Raw genomic sequence first — 24,915 nt, 5'->3', positions numbered from 1 at the left:
AAATTTCATACTCAATATTGGTTAATTTTATTACAAATTAATGTACCACTATAAAGCAGATTTTTTTAAAAGATAGCTATAGTTTTTGCTTCTAAGTTAATATATAAATGGTAGACCTTAAATTCAAATATGCACATGACTTTATATGTAGTATTCCTTCAAGTTCTCCCATATTGACCATAGCAATGGATAGCTCCAGCAATGCTAACGTCTTCTTGTCTTTCAGGTAAGAATCAGGACAGCCTCTATTTTTGTGTCACTTTCTCAACATCTTGTGTATAAGGAGGCATTTTTATACTTATTTAACAGACAGAAGATGTGAAGCAGAGGACTTGTGGCTTACCAAAGTTAAAACCACATTGATCCTTTGGAACAAACTTTATGATGATACACCCATTTTTGTAGAAATCAAACCACAGTACCACCAATTATCTGATATACTTGGGCAACTTTTGACCAATGCCTTTTCCAGATCATTATCTAAAGAATTAATCCAATATTCTTATTACTTTGTACCAGAATTTTATACATAAAAATTGTTCATTATATACGTCTATGTATTGGTGTATAATACTATATGAGAAAATGTCTTATAGATGTTACACTCTATATACCTCTATATATCCATGTAGAAAACCTGTATCTATATTTATCCATATATCTATATTATGAAATGGTCTTGCGGTCCTAAGAACAATTTTGGCAGCTGAAATCGCTTCTTTGATTGGATAAGAAATCCTGGGTGGCTTGATTTAAGTTGCCAATTTCAATCAGAGTTTTCCTTTGTGAGACAGGCAGTCATGTAAACTGATGTAGTTCAGCTGATAGTAACAGTTCTGGAAATCCAACAGAGTGTTTTTTAATAAAAATGTATACAGGATTGGAATGTTGATAAGACATTTGCAAATGTATATAGAAATATGATAATTTATACTATTTTGTGATAAGATTCCTGGTTGGCATTAGTGATGCGTCATATGATTGCATTAATTGCAAAGAAGAAACTCAAAATGGCATAATTGTGCCTGATGTTCAAGTAATAGAAATGGAATTTAAAGTGTTGTTAGAAAATGGAAAATGTTACTGAGGTGAAAAGACTTTAAAAACATGAATCCAAAACCAAACCATTAGCACATGTAACCCTTTCAAGGTAATATAAATCCTGCAGTAGACCTTCTACCACCACCCATCAACCTGGACAAGGATAGAAGAAAGTGGGGAGGTGAGCATTAGCTGCTTGTGGGTTATCTCTGAAAGCACTGGAGAGAGCCATTGCACGTTGTAACATCCTCATGTCGTTAGGTCATAAGTAAATAGGCTGGCATCTCTGGTCTGAGAGGCAGCCTAGTGTAGTAGTTATGTGGGTCTCACTCCGAGTTGCAGCGTAATGGAGTGGTCTGGAGCATGAACTCTACAAGCCAAACTGCCTGAATTCAAATCCTGGCAGTGCTGCTGACTAGCTGTTTGTCCTTGGGCAAATCATCCTGCCTCTCTGTGCCTTAATTTCTTAATTTGTAAAATGCAGAAGACACTCATTGTACCTTTCTTCAGCTGATTGTAAGTTCTGAATGAGTAAATATTTATAAAACTTTTGGGACAGTGTGGGCACATAGTCAATGATACATAGTTTTTCAAAATACTTAATTGATTATAACAATGTATATGTGGCATTTTTTTAGGGCCAACATTAGCTACTCTAGAGACTCATCCACTGAGAGGCCTCCTTAGTTACAGAAAATGGAATGAATCCTTTTGAATCACAGTGCTTGCACTGGAGAGTTCTGCCCTGGCCAGCCACACCCTTGACTAGGGCAATTTACTCTCGCTCATGTTTACAGCTCTGACCACAGCTGATTAGACCAGAGAAAAAATCCTGACTAAATCTGGACAAAAATATTATCCCACCAAGAAATTTCAAATGGGAGAACTGAAACATTGGCTGAGCTAACTTTAGTGCTTTTTAAAAAATATGCAATGTGTTATTATTTATTACAGCCACCTTTCAGTGCAATAGATCACTAAAGCTATTCCTCCTGTCTAACTGAAATTTTGTGTCCTTTGACAAACATCGCCTCGTTACTCCCTCCACCCCCAACCCCCAGCCTCTGGTAATCACCATTCTACTCCCTATTTCTATGGGGGTCAACGTTTTTAGATTCCACAAGTAAGTGAGATCACATACATTCCTTGCCTTTCTGTGCCTGGCTTATTTCACTTAGCATAATGTGCTCCAGGTTCATTCATATTGCGGCAAATACCAGGATTTCCTTCTTTTTAAGGGTGAAAACTCTTCCATTGTGTATATACCACATTTTCCTTATCCATTCATCTGATGGTAGATGCTTAGGCTGATTGCATATCTTTGTTATTGCTAGTAACATTGCGATGAATATGATGGGAGTGCAGGTATCTCTTAACATACTGATGTCCTTTCTTTTGGATACATACCCCGAAATGGGTTTGCTGGATCATATGGTAATTCTATTTTTATTTTTCTGAGGAACCTCCATACTGTTTTCCATAGTAGCTGTACTAATTTACATTCCCACCAACAGTGCACAAGGGTTCCCTTTCCTCCACATCCTTGCCAATAAAAGTTATCTTTCATCTTTTTACTAAAATAGCCATTCTAACAGGTATGAGGTGATATCTCATTGTGGCTTTAATTTGTGTTTCCCTGATAATTAGTGATGATGATGATTTTTCATATATCTGATGACCTTTTACATGTTTTTTTTTTTTTTTAAAGAAATGTCTATTTAGGTCTTTTGTCCATTTTTTAAATTGAGTTCTTTATTTTCTTGCTATTGAGTTGTTTGAGTTTCTTATATATTTTGGATATTAGCCCCTTCTCAGATATGTGGTTTGCAAATATTTTCTCCCAACCCATGGGTTGTCTCTTCATTCTATTGTTTCTTGTGCCATGCAGAAGCTTCTCAGTTTGATGACATACTTTTTGTTCATTTTTTGCTTTTGTTGCCTGTGCTTTGGGGTCACATCCAAGAAATGTTTGCCATAGAACAATATTGTGGAGCATTCCCTTTACATTTTCTTCTAGTAATTTCACAGTTTCAAGTGTCACATTTAAGTCTTTAATTCATTTGAGTTAATTTCTGTGTATCATGTGAGGTAAGGGTTCAATTTCATTCTTCTACATGCGTATCCAGTGTTCCCAACGTCATTTACTAAAGAGATCGTCCTTTCTCTATTCTTATATTCTTGGTAGCCTTGTTGAAAATCAATTGACCATAAACATGTGGGTTTATTTCTGGGCTCTCTATCCTGTTTCATTGGTTTTTGTCTGTTTTTATGCCAGTGTTTTGCTGTTTTGGTTTCTATAGCTTTGTAATACATTTTGGAGTTAGGTAGTGTGATGCCTTCAGCTTTGCTCTTTTTACCAAAGATTTCTTTGCCTATTCAGGAACCTTTGTGTTTTTACACAAATTTTAGAATTTTCTTATTTCTGTGAAAATGACCAGGATAACTTTAGAGAGCTGAGATGCAAGAGCGTGTAACATCAGAGCTGGAGTGAGCACCATTGCAAGATGACGTCACGGACGGGCCTCCATTATAGGGAAGAACAAACCAGTAGCCACATGCATGAAGCCAATTCATGAGATTGTCCTGTGTCCTCATAAGAAACCCCCCTTTCATTCAAAGTAGCTTGAGTAGGTTGTTTCTGGCAATACTGAGACAGTACTAGAACTGGAAAGTAATCATTGAGCACCTGTTAGTGCGTGCACCACCAGGCCAGATGCTGACTGTGAGGAAGGACTATAAAGAACTTGCATTTAGTGAGGTCCTCGAGAGTGTCAGGCAGTTCTAGGCACCTATGTGCATCATCTCATTTAGGCTTCACAGCAATCCTGTCACATCAATCTTATTATTTCACGTTCGTGGGTAAAGACACTGATATGGTTTGGCTCTGCATCCCCACCCAAATCTCATGACGAATTGTAATCCTCAGTGTTGGAGGCCCTCCTTGGTGGGAGGTGACTGAGTCATGGGAGCACACCTCCCCCTTGCTGTTCTCATGATAGAGTTCTCACAATATCTGGTTGTTTCAAAGTGTGTGGCACCTACCCCTTTGCTCTCTCTCTCCTGCCACCACGTGAAGACCGTGCCTGCCTCCCCTTCATCTACTACCATGATTGTAAGTTACCTACATACTCTTCAGAAGCAGAAGCCTGTACAGCCCACAGAACTGTGAGCCAATTAAACTTTTTTCTTTATAAATTACCCAGGCTCAGATATGTCTTTACAGCAGTGTGTGAATAGACTAATATAGAAAATTGGTACCAGAGAAGTGGGGCATTACTATAAAGATACCAGTAGATGTGGAAGCAGCTTTGGAACTGGGTAGTGGACAGAGGCTGAAACAGTTTGGAGGGTTCAGAAGAAAACAGGAAGATAAAGGAAAATTTGGAACTTCCGAGAGACTTGTTGAATGGTTGTGACCGAAATGCTGATAGTGATATGGATAATGAAGTCCAGGCTGAAGAGGTCTCAGATGGAGATGGGGAACTTACTGGGAACTGGAGTAAAGGTCACTCTTGCTATGCTTTAACAAAGAGACTGGCGGCATTGTGTCCCTGCTCTAGGGATTTGTGGAACTTTGAACTTGAGAGAGATGATTTAGAGCATCTGGCAGAAGAAATTTCTCAGCAACGAAGTATTCAAGTTGTGGTCTGGCTGTTTCTAACAGCATACACTCATATGTATGCACAAAGAGATTATCTGAAACTGGAACTTATATTTAGAAGGGAAGCAGAGCATAAAAGTTAGGAAAATTTTCAGCCTATTTGGTAGAAATAGGCCTTCTGGGGGAGGAATTCAAGCCTGCTGCTTAAATTTGCATAAGCAAATAGGAGCCAAATGCTCATAGCCAAGACAATGGGAAAATGCCTCCAAGGCATTTCAGGGACCTTCATGGTGGCCCCTCCCATCACAGGCCTGGAGATCTAGGAAGGAAAAATGACTTCATATGCCAGGCCCAGGGCCCCACTGTTCTTTGCAGGTTGGGGGCATGGCACCCTGCATCCTGGCTGCTCCAGCTCCAGCCATGGCTAAAATGGGCCAAGGTATAGCTCAGGCTGTTGCTTCAGAGGGTGCAAGCCTCAAGCCTTGGCAACTTCCATGTGGTGTTAAGACTGCAGGTACACAGAAGGTGAGAGTTGAGGCTTGCGAGCCTCTCTGCCTAGATTTCAGAGGATGTATGGAAAAAATATCCTGAATGTCCAGGCAAAAGTCTGCTGCAGTGACAGAGCCCTCGTGGAGAACCTCTAGGCAATGCAAGTGGAAATGTGGGGTTGGAGCCCCCACACAGAGTCCCCACAAGGGAGCTGTGAAAAGGCAGCCACCAACCTCCAGACCCCAAAATGGTAGATCCACCTATAGCTTTCACTATGCACCTGCAAAAGCTGTAGGTACTCAATGCCAGTCCATGAAAGTAGTCACAGGGGCAGAGCCACCCAAGGCCTTGGGTGCCCACCCCTTGCATCAGTGTGGCCTGGATGTGAGACATGGAGTCAAAGGAGATTATTTTGGAGTTTTGAGACTTAATGACTGCCCTGCTGGATTTCAGACTTGCATGGGGCCTGTAGCCCCTCTGTTTTTGCCAATTTCTCCCTTCTGGAAGGGGAGCATTTACCCAATGCCTGTACCCCCATTATATCTTAAAAGTAACTAAGCAACTTGTTTTTTATTTTACAGGCTCATAGGCAGAAGGGACTTCCTTGTCTTAGATGAGACTTTGGACTTGGACTTTAGAGTTAGTGATGGAATGAGTTAAGACTTTGGGGATCTGTTGGGAAGGTATGAATGTGTTTTGAAATGCGACAAGGACATGAGGTTTGGGAGGGACCAGGGGTAGAATGATATGGTTTGCCTCTGTGTCCCCACCCAAATCTCGTGTCAAATTGTAATCCCCAGCATTGAAGTGGGGGCCTGGCGGGAGGTGACAGAATCACAGGAGCAGACTTCCTCCTTGCTGTTTTCATGATGCTGTTTTCGTGATACAGTTTTCACAAAATCTAGCTGTGGGGAAGTGTGCAGCACCTCCGCCTTTGCTCTCTCTTCTGCTACCATGCGAAGATGTGTTTGCTACCCTTCCACCATAATTGTGAGATTCCTGAGTCCTCCTCAGAACTAGAAGCCTATATAGCTCACAGAACTGTGAGCCAGTTAAACTTCTTTTCTTTTCTGGTGATGGTTGTTTGCAGCTTTAAGGGGCTACCACTAGCCAAATGTGGAACAATTTGAGCATCAGAATAAATTATGGTGTAATGAATTATAACCCACTGAATAAAATGGAAATCCATGCATCTTGTTGATAAAAATGAATAAATATATGTGAGGGAAAAGAGAAAGCACTTCCTTTCAGTAGGATGCCAACTAGTGAATGTCGAAGCAATGATGAAATTAGAAAAATCAAAATTGGCAGCTATCATAGTAGTATTTTATTCAGGCAAGAATCATCCAAGGATGATAAAACAAGTTGAGAGGTTTTATGGAATGAGATATCTACATGATTGCAAGGTAGCTCCTCACAAAATACAGATGAATTACAAAAGAAAAAAATAATAACTCCACAGTGGAGAACGCTGGCAAAGACCACCTTCCCCAAGTGATCAGAGTTAACATAACCAGGGGTGGGACTTATTGATATCATGTCCTTTCTACCATGATAGACTGAGAAGGATACAACACTACCTTACGTATTCCTGTCAAACACACACAACCTGAATCTAATCCTGAGAAAGCATCAGACAGACTCAACTGAGGGGCACTCTACAAAATAACTCTTGAATATGCTTCAATAATATCAAGGTCACAAAAGACAAGAAAAGACTGAAGAAGTGTCCAAAAAGATGACAACAAAATGTAGTATGTTATCCTGGATTGGATAATGAGTTAAAAAGGAAATTTTTCCCACTTTAAAGACATTATTGGAATAGTTAGTAAAATTTAAGTGGGGTCCTGGGATTACAGAGTAATATTTATTATGTTAATTTACTGATTTTGATGGTTGTTCTGTGATTAGGTGGGAAAGTGTCCTTGTCTTTTAGGAAATACACAGTGAAATGTTTAGAAGTTGTCAGCTTACTCTCAGCTGGTTCAGATGGGAAAGAAAAATATACATATATGTATAGTTTACAGGAAAATAATGATAAAGCAACTGTGGTAAAATCTTAACAACTGGAAATCTGTGTAAAAGGTAAACAAAGAGTACTCTTCTACTTTTTCTCTAAGTTTAAAATTATTTCAAAATAAAAAGTCTTAAACGATAAAAGAAATCACCATGGCACCTATTTTACTTTCATTCTGGCAGGGCAGAGACTTGGCTTTATGCATCTGCTTTTCCTTGTCTGGCCTATTTCCAGGCACGTAAGAGAAAACCAATGAACACTTGTTTGTATAATTGGTGATTATACTCGTCTTAGCTTCCTTACTAAATTGTAAGCTACTAGAGGGCTTGAACCGTGTCTTGTTTCTCTGAATTCCCTGAAGACCCAGCTCCGTGTCCTGTACATAATTGACACCATTGGTTATTTGTAGAACGGAATGGAATTATGTGGCCACTCAAATGTTATGATAATGATTAGGCTCTGACAAAGATCCCTTTTATGGGCCTGTGAAAACAATCACAGTACTTGAAACTAAAATTCCCCTCCTGGGCTTGTGAAAGCCAGGGTCCAGGTTAAGCAGCCCTTTGTGAAGCTGCATTCTTGAGAGCGGGCGGCATCTGACTCTCCACTGAGTCACCTTTGGCAGGGAGCCTTCCCCTCAGTCTGCAGTCATTACCCTAATGAAGGACAGCTGGGGCTGCCAACAATGAACTTGCACTCTCAAGTGGCAGCCGCCCTTAAAAGAACAGTTCCCTCACCCACTAGAACAGCCCTCCCAGGCCAGAAATTGGCCCACTGGTTTTATGTTTGGATGGGATGTGGATCCATAGGGAGTCAGAAATGGCAGCTGCAAAGCATGCTGTTGATAGAGAAATGCTCAGTTTAAAGAAGAAACCCCACCCAGAGTGAGAAGCCAAACTTGCCATGTATTTTAAAAACCACTGTCCTATGTTTTGAAAAACTATATTGACAGGGGAATCTGATACAGACTTTACTTCTGGACAGCTGTCCTGTTCATTCAGATGCAGGGTGAGCTGGAAGTCAGTCTTCAGGGCCGTGAATACAGGACAGCTCCAAGCAAGCAACAGGCTCTCCCATGAAACCGGCAGGCAATGTGCATTTTTCAAGATTGTGTCCCTGATGAAAAAATATTTTTTTCTACATAAACCTGTATAGGCCACTCCTCTGATGCAGAAATCAACATCTCATGAGGTAGATAGAAAAATACTGTCTGGTAACCACCCGCATCACTGAGTGCTTACTCAGAGACAAATGTCATGATTAGCTCATGTAATCCTCCTGATAGCCTGAGGGCAGGTACTCATTGCACCTGGCTGGCAGAGATGGCACCTAAGACATTTGGCAAAAGCCACTGAGTTAGTCAGTGGTGGAGCCACAATCTGAACTCAGATACGCTAACAGCAAAGTCAACTATTCAAAGTTGGGTATTTTTCCAAGGAAACTTCGGATTGACACTTAAGTACAGAGACTATACTATGTTATGCGTGTGGAAACTTGTTTTGATCACATACACACAGTGCTTTGAACATGGAGCACAACCAAGCCACGCTAATGACTATACATTGGAGGAGAATAACACTGGAACGTCAGAAATGAAATGCTTATTTTGACACTGGCACGGATCTGAAACCAGTTTTGAAAATGCAGAATGCCACAAAGTTGAAGTCATGCTGGTTTGAAGGGTTAAAAGTTCTGTTAGATAGCTGAGCCAGGAATATGTCCTCTGTCCGGAGTGCTCACAAGAGAGGTGGGGCAAAAGCCAGTGGCTGGTCCAGACTGCTAAAAGATTGCACAGAGACCCATGAGATTGAAGAGCATAATCAACAGGCCTCACAACGTGTAAAAATGTATGCTTGACGTAGAGCAGAGATGTGACCCATGGAGCAGAGGCGCATGGACCCATTAGTAGACATGATGAGGACAGGCAGGGTGGGCTGACGCACAGCTGAAGAAGATAGGGAGCACAGGAAATGACGTTTTTAAATGTCAGGAAAACTTTACACAATGAGTCAGAAAGAGATGGATGTTTCCTAGGCAGTAATGCTGCCTCATTATATAAAGTTTTCTGTTCTGTCAGTCATTAACTATACCAGAAAAGAAGGCAAAACACGCAGGTTTTTAGGAATCAAGCAATCTTTAACTTCTGTGACACATCTTCTCATAACCAGACCATGGCAGTAAGTTGCTCAGGAAAGGTCAGTTACACAATGAAAAATAAAAATGGGATAGCACAGAATGCACGAGACAGGGCTCTGGGTGCCCGGCCCTAGAGCGCCCTACTTACTTGGTTTACCCACAGCTCCAGGAACCATCCCACAACTATGTGGACAACCTTACACCTACAAAGAAAGTGATGTTTTCATGTAGCTTTATTGATTCTTCACACAAATATTTTGTGGGATCACTTTTCTGCCATTAAAAGAATCACAATAAAGATCATGCGAAGAACACTAGGGCTGCATTACAGTAGCCTGGATGGTTGCCTGCTCTGCAGACCTTGCTTCTAGTTTAGGACTCTTCAACCTGGAAGGTGGGAAATGGAAACTAGGAAGAGAGTTTCAATGAAAGGAAGGGAGATGGTATTTTAGAAGAATAGAAGCCTAAATAAGATAATGGGATTGATACTATTACCAGGAATAAGCAATATATATAATATATATATTATATATATATAATATATATTATATATATTTTATATATAAATATACAAATAATATATATTTTTATATATAAATATATATAATATATATTTATAGATATATAAAAAGATACAATTTTATATATCTATTTATTACTAACTAGAAAGTGAAAACCATAAATAGCCACCAAAGGCATATCAAAAGGAGGGAAATTGCAATATGAGAATTAGGAAACAATTTCGAATTGTAAGAATACTTTAACTTTCGAATGGGTTACCTAGATATTCTTGTGATGTTTCTTTCTAGGTTGAAAAATAAAGATAATGATAGGGCTCAATTAATCCACTTGGAATAGTTTAAATATGTAGTTATCAAAGTAAAGTCTATGGGATCTGGAAATTGTAGAGGAATTTTAAAATTGTGTGTTTTCATTTTGATGATCGTTTCTAAAAATTATTTCATGTGCGTCCAAGCATGACTCAAGTCTGGGAAACAATGGTTTGAAATTTTTAGTTCTCCTCTCTCACTCTGCTTCTACTTTATGTTGTTCTACTATAAACTTTTCTTAGAATAGGCAAGCATCACTTAACAGTAGGACAATGGAGCGCATACTCAGTGCTACCTTTTGCTAAATATGACATCAAATGTTAATACTACATAAGATAAAGGGAGCATATTTACTTCCTATCAATTGGGCCATTTGGTACTGTGACATTGGCCATCGAAAATGTTAAATGTGGAAAAATATAAGGAGGCAGGCTCCATTAAGAATATGACCGTGATTTTTCAGAAGAGATATTTTAGCTCCTCAGATACTTTCTTTTTTAAAAAGGAGATAAAATTTGTTCTCACTCATAAGTGGGAGTTGAACAATGAGAACACATGGACACAGGGAGGGGAACATCACATACCAGAGCCTGTCGAGGGGTGGGGGACAAGGGGAGGGACAGCATTAGGGCAAATGCCTATTGCACGTGGGACTTAAAACCTAGATGATGGGTTGATGGGTGCAGCAAACCACCATAGCACATGTATACCTATGTGACGAACCTGCGCATTCTGCACGTGTATCCCAGAACTTATAGTAAAAAAAAAAAAAAAAAAAAGATACAATTTTATATATCTATTTATTTTTAGATATTCTATATGTTTATTCTCCATAGACAAGAGGAAAAAAGATTGATTTCAAAAGACAATATTGGACATGCAAAATCTCAAATAACGGTTCAAAGGGTTTGATGTACTGTTTGTTTACACCGTATGTTATTACTTGCAGGTAATGACGAGCATGTATTTATCTATAAGCCACTAATTTGCTGTCACTTTGCCAAGACTCCTTGATACTTTCCCATATCTGATTGGGAGATGCTGACCAGAATTTTAAGAGCTGGGCTGGAGCAGTGCAATGGGCTCAATATTTTGGGAATTTTATTCTCTCTGAGGATGCTAGGTGGCACATGTAAGTGTCCCATACAGCAAGTATGTTGTGGACCCCAACAAAAATACTCAATTGCAAATTCATTAAAAATCACTCAACAGGAATGAGTTTTTTAAATCCTCACCACTTTAGAAATATAATATTAGCACCAAGACACATGTTCAAACTTCAATAACAAGTAAACATATTTTCCTGTTTTTAGTTCTCTAAAACCACATACTGCGGTCCTGCCTTTCCCTAAATAAAATAATGCAATTTACTAATTTAGAGAGATACCATGTAATATCAATTATAAAAAGTACTTCAAGTTAACAACACGTATTCTTTTTCTTTCTTTCTTTCTTTTTGCGTCAGAGCCTCTCTCTGTCACCCAGGCTGGAGTGAAGTGGCGCAATCTAGGCTCACTGCAACCTCTGCTTCTCAGGTTCAAGCAATTCTCCTGCCTCAGCCTCCCAAGTAGCTGAGATTACAGGCTTCTGCCACCATGCCTGGATGATTTTTGTATTTTTAGTGGAGATGGGGTTTCACCATGTTGGCCAGGGTGGTCTCGAACTCCTGGCCTCAAGAGGTCCACCTACCTTGGCCTCCCAAAGTGCTGACATTACAGGCATAAGCCACAGCACCTGGCCTGTTAAAATTAAAAATAGAAGTCCTCCACTCATTGAGAACATTCAAGGACTGTTAAAAAAAAAAAAAAAAAAAAAAAAAAAAAAAAACAGATTTGTAAAGTTCCTAGCCGTTATTCCTGTAAATGAAGTGAGCACGGATGAAGAATACATTTCTGAAGTCTAAGTCGTTTAAAATTTTGTAGGCATTACCTAATCCCCAAAAGGCAGGTTCTCTTAGTAGAAGATGAGACACTTGGAGGGAAAAGGCTTATAACTGAGATGCCTTAAGTCTATTCTGTTTTAAGATTCTAAAGAAATGTCAAGATTTACATACACACACGAGAACCAAAAGAGACCTGTATTCCCTAGTATCACACAAAGTAGTCCCAATGTAAACGTCTGAAGCTGTGTCCGTTTGATTTGATATATACATAGGTATCATTGTTTTGTTCAAATCATAATTTAAATACTTCGTGATTTTAGAAATAATAGAGCCACGTTTTCACCGTTAAGGTGAGTGATTGTTCAGATACATTTGGCACTATCTATAGGTTTGTGGCTTCCAACTTGTTTAAGACCATTCCCAGAGTGAGAGCTGATTTGCCACGGTTATGAAGCTTTCGGGATATAAACTATAAGAATGACAAACTACGGCAGTTGAAAATGTGTCTTCAGATACTCACTTGCAACTGCCATTTATGTCCCTAGGAATTGAGAAATGAGGATGGAGGGACCAAATCTGGCCTGGTCAGTGAGAATATTGGTAACATATAAATATTAACGTTCATTGAAGTTAGTGTGGTATGCAGAAATATCGCAGTATAATTGTTTATTGCCAATACATTTCACTCATGTTGCACAGGAATAAGTGAAAACTAGTTTACTGTAATTTTTAAATGATTTCATCATAATAATTATAAAATATTATTTCCACTCCTTAGATGGTTAAAACTGAATTTTCTGAAAATGAATCATTTATACTTCATCTTTATTGTCATTTGTTTCTATACAGATATATCTATGTATCTGTTATTCAGTTTAGTGGGTAAAACAGCCTCTGGTTGTGATCATTTACTGGTGTCTGTGCAGTTAGCGTTCTTGGCATTCTTTATACAAAACAGAATGTTCAAATAATTAAAAGCATTCACTACAGATTTCATGGCATTTTAGGGGTGGTCATGGTATCAGGGGAAGGAGGAGGTCTGTTCTTTGCCCTGCCAAGCCACCTGTGAATCCTTTTATTTATTTTCTCCTTCATTATTCATATTCCTTCTCAGCTCACCTCTGTTCCAGTTGAACAACAACTATTTATTGCTAAATATTTATCAAGTGCCCACCATGTGTCAGACATTGTGCTAAGCACTTTAAATTTATCACATCTTTAATCCTAAGAACAGTCCTATAAAGTATTATTTTTTAAAATTCCCATTTAAATCTCTGGGATATTTTTTGTTTTTTTTTTTTTTGCTTTTGTCTTCCTCTTTTTTCAAAGCAGCACTCCAATTTTTCTTTAAGTAGTTGCCTCTGCCCCAGTCCCTGTGGCTCTGGAGCCTGTCAGGCAAAATCCCCTACCCCTCCTTCCTACCAAAGTGGGGACACATGACTCAAGGTAGGCCAATCAAGCTTACCCTGTGAGAACCCAGGATGACAAATGGTTAGGGTGGAGTCATTCTGGTGTCAGAATGCTGAGGAGAATATATTTCTTCTGTCGTCTTGATCCATGGAGTTGCTTAGTTTCCATTCTTTGCAAGGCCTTTTCCTTTATTTCTGGGAAAGAACTAAGATCATCCTAATACATTACTCTTTTTGGCAAAAGTGAATCTGTTTCTGTTGCTTGTAATCAAAGAATCCTAACAGATTCCGTTCTTCAGATGAGGAAAAGGAAACTGAAACTTAGAGAGGATAAGCAACTTGTGCAAAGTGGATGGAAGAGGCAGGACACCCACACCAGTTAGACTTCAAAACATAGGACCTTACCCGTCATGCCATGCTGACCATTCCAGCCTGGTGAAGTAGGGAAGAAGTGCCTGGAGCTGGAAGAGAAAGTATATCCCACTTTTTTCTCTTCCAGCTTTCTAAAATCCTGTGTGCATCTCTTGAATCAGATGTTATACACTCCAGGTTTGCTCACTCCAAGTAATGAGTCAAAACTGATGTACAGAATAGCAAAATTATTTATTGACTCAAACCATTACTTTTAAGCATACAACTTTATTACTGGTAACTAAGCCCATTGCATCACTGATTTAAGTGAATGATTTTATACATTATAGAGTCTTATGTCCCAGAACTATAAGCATGCAATATATGGACAAGGTTCTGCAGCTATGTTACAGGCAAGGTAGCATGATGTGATGGAAAAATAAATAAAAATTGAAGTCAGAAGACAAGCTTCCAATTTTAGCTCTGCCATTTCCTAGGTATGTTCCTAAACATTGGGAAAATTGGCCCCTGTGGGTCTTGGTTCCTTTACCTGTGGAATGGGAGTGGTAATGATCTTTATGAGCTTATTGTGAGGATTTAATGAGATCATGCATCTTTTGAATTCTCTAGTGAACTATAAAGCCCTACAAATATTAATGTTATGTTTAATTTCAGGATCTAAAGAACCGCTATGTTCAATGACAATTTCAAGAGCATTTTACTTGTTGGATAGCCTCTTTCATTGACGCCCAAGCCATAGTCTTCTCTTTCCCATATTTTAGTCAGATGAATGGCAGAGCATTCATAATAAAATTCATGTTTCATGCTTCCAATCAGCTGGTTTTTGTAATTCTGCCTTGAATTTGTCCTCTTGGTGACGATTCTGATTTCACTGAAGGAAATCTGATCTGAAGGGTTACATATGGCATGGGGAGGACAAATGCCGCAGGTCACAGGAACAGTTCTAGTTCTCATTGATAATGGTCATAAATTGTTATCATTCAACTGAAGGTCAGCAGCCTCTCTGAAAAGAATCAGTGCTGCAAATTCATTTCCCGGGGAACAGGCACAGCACAAAGCCTGCATCGACCTTAGCCCCAGCATTCACCTGCTCGTTAGGGTCAGGGTGAGTTCAGGAGCAGCCCTCTGGACCCTGTATTGATCTCTTCCAGTGGTGATTGAATCGTATTAGTATTCTAACATGGAAACCTGGTGCTTCTGTTTCTTCCGCTTTGCTTTTTCTGGGGTTATATAGAAAATACCATCTTTTTATTCATTCATTTAACACCGAGGCTGTACTACATACAAGGCATTGGGTTTAAACTCTGAGACAAATCACAGATCAATCTGCCCTGAGGGGAGCATACAACCAGAAGGAGCTGTAAGACATAATCATAAATAGCATCATTCAATATAAATGGAAAAAAATATTTTAAAATCTAGCAAATACATTTTAAAGAGAGAACCATTTCTCTTTAGGAAAAAAAAATACCAAAAGCCTTGACAAACCCTTCCAGGAGTGAAGGCGAGACCCTAAAACTGACATCTGGAAGGAGACAATGAAACAAAGAACGAGCTAGAGGATTTGGGGTTAAGAAACAGAAAGCAAAGAAGAGAGGGACGGAGGAAGAAAGATGGGGAGTGGGGACAGGGCAGAGGCTCTGGCCATGGGGAAGAATAGCCATGAGATAGTCTTGTAGCAGGGCAGCTAAAGAACTTTTAAGATGAAGGATGTATAAGATTTAATATTATGCATCCATGTTGTAGTGTACTACTGTAAACCTCCCTTCACTGCGCCAACTTGTTAGTAAACTTTACACACAAATGTCTCCTCCTCTGAGTGGTTTGTGTGGTGGGAATTACACAAAAGGGAGGTGGGATGACTCCCATATCTGCTGAGAGAAGAAAGGGCCACAGAAGGTGAGACACAGAGAGTTTACAGTTTTAGAGAGAGCAATAACTTGGAGCCTAAGTGCCCATGAGTCTGCAGTTCCCCAGAACGCAATGAAATGGAGAGAGGATGTGTTGCACTTCTTGTGGGACTGGGTTGAGTCAATTTTATTTCAACCTCAGGGACAGGTGACTTCTGCTATAATCTGGGTGCCAAAGCAGAAGAGGAAGGTATTGTAAGGAGACTCCATGAAAGAGTTAATGTGAATGATGGAGCTTGGGAAGGATTTCATGGGTCCAGGCAGACGCTACAATGGAGCAGAGCCTACAATGGAGCATGTCTCTGTGGGTGAGCACCAGGACATGTCTGGCCACAGCTAATGTCCAGCCAGTTGTCAGTGGAGAGAATAGTGAGAGAATAAACTAGTTTGGACCACTGGGCAAAGAAAACCTTGAAAGACAAGCTGAAAATGTTGTAGGTTGTTTCATTATTTGGAAAGTGACGGGGAGCCTACCTTTTTCAAAACATTTTAGTATTTAAAATTTCTTCTGATTGTAAATCTACTTATTTATGAGAAAAGAAACAGATTTTATTATGATTATTCCCATTCTACAGATAAGAAAACTGAGAAATAGATTATCAAAGTTGTTCACAGTCAGCACAGTAATGAAGAAAACCCACTCCACATTTCTTAAATTTGAATTCAACACCTTTCTTGTGTTCTGTGGTGTCCATAAATACACTTTTAAAATAAACATGTCTCAAGAGCTCCAAAAGATTCCCAGGGAAGGGCCGGGGGAAGAAGGGAGAACCACGAGGCACACTCCGACTGATTTTCTTGGGAGCAATTCTAGAGGAGAATTTCTGATGAATAAAATTCTCCACCTCATTACACAAGTAACTAATCTAATCAACCAGTCCCATTAAGTGGGCTAATTTCTGGTGTATGAGCTGCTGCCTCAGCCCACCCACTCTCCCCGATGCCCTTTCGTTCTTCCTAAGTATCAAATGACTGTTAGTAGTTCATTCATCCCACTAACACTCTGTGCCAGGCACTTGGGAAAGTGCTGAGAAATGGCCTTTTGGGGACAGTGATCCATCTTCTTGTCCAAAACCAGAATATTTATCTTTCTCACCAATAAAAATGAGTCTATCATGCCACCCGCCAGACTGCCTAGAACCTAAGAATCCCTTGGAGAGTACAGACCAAATAAATAGCTGCTGTTGAAACTTCTGTTTCCACTGCCTGCTCATACCCACTCATTTTCCAAGTTCCATATAAGCTGACTCCCAATCACAAAGGACATCATTCCTCCTGATTTTCCTAACTTCCAATCCTAATTTTCACTGTATACTGCTGTTGCATTCATTTTCTCAAAGTTCCGTCCGGTGGATCATATTCTTGCCAAAAAACAAGACAAAAGCAGTAGCTTGCAGATCAACAATTCCATTCCTAGGTATTTACCCCCAAAGGAAAGCATATGTCCACAAAGAGACATGCATGAGAAAGTTTACAGCTGCTTGGTTCACAAGTGTTCATAAACTGGAAACAATTCAAATGTCCATCAACAGAAACAGAGGTAAAATGCGGCGCACTCATACTGTTTAGCAACAAAAAAGAATGAACCATTGACACACACAACATGAATGAATCTCCAAATAATATTCTGAGAAACAGAAGCCAGACACAAAAGAGCATATACTGTGCGCTTCCATTTATATAAAGTTTGAGAAAAAACAAAACTAATTTGTGTTGACAAAAATCAGGATAATCATTGCCTGTGGAGCATGAATTGGCTAGAGGGGCCCACAAGAGAACTTTCTAGGGTGAAGAAAACGTTCTTTATTTTGGAGAATCAGTAAGATGAGTGTATATGTTGTCAAAACTCATTGAATTGTACCCTTAAAATCTGTGCATTTAACTGTATGCAAATTTTACCTCAATTAAAATCATAATAGTTCTCTACTCCCTATTTAATTATGTACAAATCATCTGCCCAATCCATGTAGTGAGAAAGTCGATTAGTGATTGCCAGGGCCTGGGGGAGGGGAGAATAGGGAATGATTGCCAGTAGGGCTGGATTTGTTTTAGGGATCATAAAAATGTTCTGAATTAGTGTTGATAGTTGCACAGTCTGTGAATACACTAAAACTACTGAATTGTACACTTAAAAAAGATGAGTTTTATAAATGAATTATATCTTGATAAAAAAAAGACTCTACCCAGTATTCCAGGCAGTCATGAGATAGCCCTGAACTAGCTCAAATCTGCTAATCTGTGGTTCCATACCTGTTCTCTCATCATTCTTTCTTCACGTAATCCCAATGTACCCTGCATCTCCGCTTGTGAAATTCTACCCATCATTGAAGGCCTGTCTCAAAATCCACAACTTTCCTAGTCTTCTCTGTAGAGTGGGGCCCCTTTCTCCGAACTTCTGGTACTTGGTAGAGATCTCTCTTCTGAAAGAGCACATCATTTTCTGCCTGGGACTGTGTTTATTTCTGCATTTGTCTGATTCTTCTTCTTAGATTATAAGATTAGTGAGGACAAGAACTGGGCCCTATCTATGCTTGCATCCTTGACAGCACAGAGATATTCCTCAATAAACGCTTGATGAATTGAATTAACTGAGATTAATGGCTCTAACTCTATAAATTTCAGGCCAGGAAGAAAGCTTGAGTCCACTGGCAAGTTTTGTGAGGCACAGATGTTTGGGCTGTGCAGTGATCAACTACTCTAGGGGCTGTTCTCAAACTTGAAGATGTCCCCAGATCACCTGAGCAATCTATGACCTATCACACTCCAGACTCTCAATGGGGATTCAGATTCTCAACTGTAGTGAAGCCCAGAAGATTCACAAGGTGATTCTGATGCAGGAGGTCTGCAAACCACATTTCTGAAAACCCTGACTTCGAGTCAAACATTTACAAATGAATGAAAAGAAGGATTTGACTTGATTTATTTTCTCTAGATGTTTTATTGGCTGAATTTTAATCTCTTTATGAGCACAATCATGCTCCTAGGAATTGACAAGGGCTGTATTTTTGCTGGAAGTCTTCCAAGTGGCCCAAAAGAGTGGTTGCATTATTCATGAAATTGGGTAGGAATGCTATGGTAATTTCTCAACCATGCTAACATCACAATAGCTGGTGCCACCTGTAACCAAATCATACTGTGACTTCCAACTTTGAATCAAATGGTGATTTCTAGTTTTGCTTGTTTCATAGCACCACACTGCTTTCAACTTAGCTCTGGGCCATTTATTGTTCTGTCGGAAAACTCACTGAGCACTGTGTGGTATGTGTGTTGGCTGGTTTTTCACACTGAGTTCTAAACACAGATTCTGAAAGTAGAAAATTTTCATAGCACATAGGCAGAAAGGATAATTCCACTCAAATACCCTCATTGAAATGGGTCTTTCCCAAAACCAACATAATCTAAAGACCTAACAAACATTGTGATTCACTTGGATTTTAAACCTAATGACCAAAAAGACAAAAAGACCCTCTCTCACAATAATCTTACCTGCAGCAGGAAAATGAAGCATGAATTCAGCAACCTCTTGGCCTAGACAGGAGGCCTAGCACACCTGCCAGGCTGCAGAGCTCTGAAAGGCTGCAAAGGAATGCAAAGAGCCAAAGAACAGAGAGCCAAAGAACAGAGAAGCGCACTCTGTCCTCAGATGCCCTGCGTGTGTTTCCTTTTCATGGCATCTCCCTTTTGATCCATGCACTGATAACCTCCATTAGCACCTGCAGCACTCCCCAGAGTGGGCCCAAACTTCCTAAGCCCCGTGGTATCCTTGACCTCCTCTCAGGTTTCCTAGGCCATAGACTACTTCTGAAACTCAGTCCTTGCAACTGCTACCCCAGTTCACCTTAGGGATGCTCATCAGACGTAGCGTTCCCAACCCATCCTCTTCACTCTGGCAAAGTAAGTCTAGGGCTGTTGAGGGATAAGGGATAGAAGCAGGAAGCTGAGCAAATGGACAATGTTCCTGCGATGAATCATTTTGTTCCTGGGTAAACCTCTGGTTTTCCTTGTATCTCCACGGCCATAGGTCTCAGATCCTACTGTTTCTTTCTGCCAGTAACTCCAGGCAGGGACTCTATGTCTATGTCTTGCCAGGGCAAGACAGCACTGTCTGCTTTTGTTCTGAAGTTGTTGTCACATTCTCCCCACTGGTGTCACTGAAACAGTAGTACTAAAAGGGTGTGGGAGCAAACTTCACCTAACAGTACATCTTCCCACCTCTTCTTTTCACAAAAGTACACATTGCACAGGAATGTGCCAGAAAAGTGTGCCTTCACTGGCCATGCATTGATTTGACCTGCAATTGTGAATGGTTCCTGTCCTAGGCATTCAGAGCAAACCATTTTCCCCTAGAGGTCTAGGGTTGTGGACACCAGGCTATCTAGACATCTCATTGGATCACAGTTAAAGATGTGGAGAAACATCAAAAATAAAGGACAAGAGGATTAAGAAGCAGTTCCTTACCACCCCTCCCATGCTTACCATTCTTAAACAGCCCTAGACTTACATTGTCAGAGTGAAGAGATGTGTTGGGAACGCTATATCTGATGAGCATCACTAAGGTGAACTGAGGTAACAGTTGCAAGGACTGAGTTTCAGAAGCAGCCTATGACCCAGGAAACTCTGAGATAAGGCCAAGGATACCTCAAGTCTCAGGAAGTTTAGGCCCACACTGGGGTGACCTTGGAGATACTGAGTGTCTAGAGCCACTGCTATTCTGGAAGACGCCTATCTAGACCTGGTGCATAGGAGCCAACTGCTTTATCCTCTGGGTTCACCCCAGCGACTTTCATCCTTTGGCAGCCATAGCTCCTGCTGGAGACCACAGTGCTTTTCAATAGGCTTAAGAACCATTTCTCCAACCATGTACTACTAGGTGTGGATCCTTGAACAGTTGTTAACCTTTCTGAGCTTCAGTTTTTCATCTGGAAAATTTAAATAATAATATATCGCTGATGGAATAATGCAAGTCAAAAGCTTAGTGCCAGCACCATGCCTGGTTCTGAGAAACCACTCTCTAAGTAGTTACTATTATTCTTGTTGTTATTCATATTACACAATATTGATATTATTAAAACAGTTGGACCAATTTTAGATGGATCTCCACTTGTCACATGCCTGTTTGGCACTGATGCCATAAGTGGATAGAGAAGCTTTGGCAAGGGAGTCTGGAATTTAGGAACTTGTGGCTCCTCTAGTGTTGTGGCATCAGAATCTTCAGGCCATGGAAGAAAAGCTTTCCTATCCAGGCTACCTTAGAATGGAAAAGAAGGAAGAGGTGATGAGCAAATTTGTTTACTCTTTCTCTGCTGTAGAGAAAATGAGTTTTACTGAACCAGGATGAAGTTGTTTTCAGAACTCTGACGGGTTTCCCAAGAATGAAGGTTTATGAGTGAAAGCAATTGTATTTCTTGTAGGCATTCTTTTTTCCCACTTGCAGATCTGGAACTTCCAGAGACAAGCTTTTCTGAGCCCTTGTCAACCAGCACTGGGATGTGTATCTCCCTCCTCATGCCCACCCCTCTGGCCATGCTCCTTCCAGCAGGCTGAGGACATGTTCACAGGACTCAGCTCCAAGAAATAAGGAAGTAACTTAAGCAACCTCTGACTCAGATTCGGTCATTCTAAGTTAAATTCTTGTTAGATAGTGACTGTTTGTAAAAAAGAAAAATATCTAATGACATTATTCCTTATTGAAATATTGCAATGAGAATTCAAGGAATGTATGAACAAGGTGTTTGTAGACCTTAACTTGGGTCACAGTAGTTATAAAAGCCAGAGATGATGACACTGTGATGAAAACCCTCAGTGATACCTGAACATCTCCTGGGATAGAGCTCAGACTTCTCAGCCGAGCACGCAGAGTGCCCCTTCAAGCACCTCCTCCCTTTTCTCCCATCTTAGGGAGGCTTCCAGATAGTGACTAAGAACATCAGGGATGGTCGGCCTGGTAATATTCATCAGCCTCAAGTTTCCAAGCAAAACTCAGGCATGTTGAAGACTTAGCCCCAGGGAAGGGGTGGGCACTGGTGGACTCTGCTGTAAGATCCCATAGCTCAAATTGTAAGGTATAACAGGCTGATCCATCATGAGGTCAATTGAAGATCTGGAACCTTATGGCTTGGGAATTAACAATTATCCCTGCTCAGGCTTGATGCCACGTGCAAGTTGGACAGTCCTGGCCCACTCTGCTCTCTAGTACTTGCGGCCCTTTCCTTTCAAGGTGCCTGAGGAAGTGTACCATGGAAAGGAAAAGGTGGAGAAGTTTGCTTTTCAGGCATAAGTTGCCCAATTCATGTATCTCAACATCAATACCTTCTATGCCAACCAGAAAATTTTTCTTCAGGAGTCAATCTCTAATGGATTTAATGCATTAAACAAAATTTGCTGAGAGCCTGACAGACTTTCTTGAGTTGAACAGCAGTAAAGAGATGAAAATTGACATCATCTTCAACTCTCAGGAATGCACCCTGACTTTGGTGGACACAGGCATTGCCTTGACCAAGGAGGATGTCGTAAATAATTTGGGAACCATTGCCAAGTCTCCAAGATTGAGCAGTTTGGTTTTTAGTCTGCCTACCTGGTGGCAGAGAAGGTGACTGTGATCACACATCACAATGCTGATGAACAGTATGCCTGAGAGTCTTCCTCCACTGACCCCAGTGAGCCCACCATCAGGGGTACCAAAATGATTCTTCACCTTAAGGAAGACCAGATAGAGTACTTAGAAGAGAGACAAGTCAAAGAAGTAGTGAAGAAGTACTCATAGTTCATAAGCTATCCCATCACTTTTTATCTGGGGGAAGGAATGAGAAGGAAACCAGTGATGACGAGGCAAAAGAAGAGAAAGGTGAGAAAGAAGAGAAAAATAAAGGTGCTGAGGAAAGGCTCAAGATTGAAAATGTGGGCTCAGATAACAGCAGTAAGAGTAAGAAAAAGAAGACCAGAAAATTAAAGAGAAATACATTGATCAGGAAGAGGTAAACAAGGCCAAGTTCATTTGGACCAGAAACCTTCATGATGTCACCCAGGAGGAATGTGGAGAATTTTACAAGAGTCTCATCAATAACTGGGAAGACCACTTGGCAGTCAAGCATTTCTCTGTAGATGGTCAGTTGGAATTCAGAGCATTGCTACTCATCCCTCAATGGGCTCCCTTTAACCTCTTTGAGAAGAAGAAAAAGAACAACATCAAACTGTTCATCATGTGTTCATCATGGACAGCTGTGATGAGTTGACACAAGAGTTTCTTAACTTTATTCATGGTTTGGTTGACTCTCAGTATCTGCCCCCTCAACATCTCTTGAGAAATGCTTAAGCAGAGCAAAATCTTAAAAGTCAATCGAAGAAACATTGTTAATGAGTGCCTTGGGTTATTCTCTGAGCTGGCAAAAGACAAGGAGAACTACAAGAAATTCCATGAGGCAGTCTGTAAAAATCTAGTCTACTGATTTAAATGTTAATCACATCTACAGAATGTCTTCATGCCAACATGTAGACTGGTGTTTGGCCAATCTAATGTATGGGTACCATGACCTAGCTAGGTTGACACATAAAGTTTGCCATCACACCAAGTAATCCAGCACTGCCATTCAAAAGGGTAGTTTTGCAAGTTAATAAAAAAACTCCAGCAGGGTGGAAGCCAATTAGTCAGGAAACAAGCTGAGTCATCTTAGGACTTCACTGAGAGCTGAAGGGCAAATGGAAATGTTTAAAATGGAGGAAATTAAGTCAGGGTACTCAAGATGTTTATAAAGAAATGGCAGAGTGTATGATGGAAATGAAGAGTACTACTGCTGAAAGGAGGATGGAACTGGCAAGGAATGCAGAAGGTATCAAAACAAACAAAAGCATCCTTCAAACCCAGACCTTAATATTCTGAGCACCGATGCCTTTGCCCAGCTCTTTGGGCCTCTTGCCTCTTGGGGTCCAAGTGTTACAGAAGCTGCTTCAGCAGCAGCAGAGCAAGGCCTGGACCCAGCACTGGTGGAGAGGGAGGCCCAAGTCAATTTCCACCACAGGAAGGAATGCTCCAAAGGACAATAAAAGTGAGGTCATCATGTGTCTACGAGTCTCTCCAGAAAAATATCAGCTGTGAACTGTAAAACAATCAAGATCCATTTGTATAGGAAAAGTTAAAGCCAGCCTAGAGCAGGGGCCAAAAGCCTACAGAGAATCTGTGAAAGCCAGTTGCGTGTAAGGGAGTCAGTCCTAATGGCATGCAGGTAGAACTCGAGCTTTGGAATTTTTTTTTTAAACTCTGAAGGACAGAAGTTCCTTTCAGTTGAAAAGTGAGCAAATGTTATACCCATCTTTAAAAAAAAAAAAGGGCACTGGCATTGTGGAAAGCATTTGGGAGATTTCTCAAAGAACTTAAAACAGAACTACCATTCTACCCAGCAATCCCATTAGTTGGTATATACCCAAAGGAATATAAATCATTCTACCATAAAGACACAGCATATGTATGTTTATTGCAGCCCTATTCACAATAACAAAGACGTGGAATCAACCTGAATGCCTATCAATGGTAGACAGGATAAAGAAAATATGGCACGTATACAACATTGAAAACTACACAGCCATAAAAAAGAACAAAGTTATGTCCTTTGCAGCAACATGGATGGAACTGGAGGCCATTATCCTAAGCAAACTAACACAGGAACAGAAAACCAAATACCACATGTTCTCACTAATAAGTAGTAGCTAAACATTGAGTACACATGTACACAAAGAAGAGGATAATAGACACTAGGGCTACTTGAGGGTGGAAGGGTGGGAGGAGGGTGAAGATTGAAAAATTACCTATCAGATACTATGCTTATTACCTGATCCCCTGTGACACACAACTTACCTATATAACAAGCCTGCAGATAGACCCCGAATCTAAAATAAATGTTTAAAAGAAGAGGGGAGAATGGGAGATAGGGATGAATTAGTGTAGTAATTATAGACCAGACAGCATTGAAAACCAGGAAAATTTGATTGAAACATTCATTAGTCACTGTATCAAAGAGCATAAAACATTAGTAGGTAAACTGTCTTAGTCTGTTTGGACTACTGTAACAAAATACCATAAACCAGATGGCTTATAAACAGTAGAAACTTATTTCTCACAGTCTGGAGACTGGGAAGTCCAAAATCAAGGCTCCAGCAGATCTGGTGTTTGGTGAGGGCCTGCCTCCTGGTTTGCAGATGGCTGTCTTCTCTTGCCATCCTCATATGGGCAGAAAG

At 40.3% G+C, this 24,915-nt stretch overlaps 1 pseudogene; it reads left to right on the top strand.

Moving 5' to 3' along the window:
- The first annotated feature begins 185 nt into the window (after positions 1-185).
- Positions 186-23,132, top strand: LOC103218298 (heat shock protein HSP 90-beta pseudogene; annotated as a pseudogene).
- Positions 23,133-24,915: the final 1,783 nt, after the last annotated feature.

Source organism: Chlorocebus sabaeus, chromosome 10, assembly GCF_047675955.1.
Source record: "Chlorocebus sabaeus isolate Y175 chromosome 10, mChlSab1.0.hap1, whole genome shotgun sequence".
In the NCBI taxonomy this organism is placed as follows: Eukaryota; Metazoa; Chordata; class Mammalia; order Primates; family Cercopithecidae; genus Chlorocebus; species Chlorocebus sabaeus.
This window is presented reverse-complemented; position numbering and strand designations above follow the sequence as displayed.